The sequence below is a fragment of the Sinocyclocheilus anshuiensis genome, unplaced genomic scaffold (genome assembly GCF_001515605.1).
Source record: "Sinocyclocheilus anshuiensis isolate Anshui unplaced genomic scaffold, SAMN03320099.WGS_v1.1 scaffold1049, whole genome shotgun sequence".
NCBI classification, from domain to species: Eukaryota; Metazoa; Chordata; class Actinopteri; order Cypriniformes; family Cyprinidae; genus Sinocyclocheilus; species Sinocyclocheilus anshuiensis.
Window position 1 is genome coordinate 1,529,257 of NW_015557197.1, and position 326 is coordinate 1,529,582.

The 326-nt window shown below is 48.2% G+C and overlaps 1 protein-coding gene across 1 annotated transcript in view; it reads right to left on the reverse strand.

Moving 5' to 3' along the window:
- The window catches only part of LOC107678845 (mannosidase, alpha, class 1A, member 1), a 153,786-nt gene that overhangs the window by 25,030 nt on the left and 128,430 nt on the right, over nucleotides 1-326 (reverse strand). The gene's annotated exons all lie outside the window — the stretch shown is intronic.

A 326-nucleotide genomic window follows, 5' to 3' on the forward strand; every position in this document is an offset into this window, starting at 1 on the left:
CTCGTCTACGCCCTCCTAAAACGCCCCCACATGTCTACATCACTGTGTGGGAAGATTTGCATAACATCACCCTAATGTATACGCAAAGAAAGAAGGCGTAACTTTGATTCTCGCTGTAGTATTCTTGCCGCCACCGCCATGTCGCGGAGACGCTGTGTGTTTCGTTGTGAAAGCGAAACTACTTTGTTTGGTCTTCCAAAAGAGGACAATTTAGTTCCCGTTTCCCCTTCGGCGCGCATGCTGACCCGGTGCTTGTTGTTTGTCATTTCTCCGATCACAAATGCAGACATGGTTTTATGTTTACGCGGCGCGATATGCAACACGTA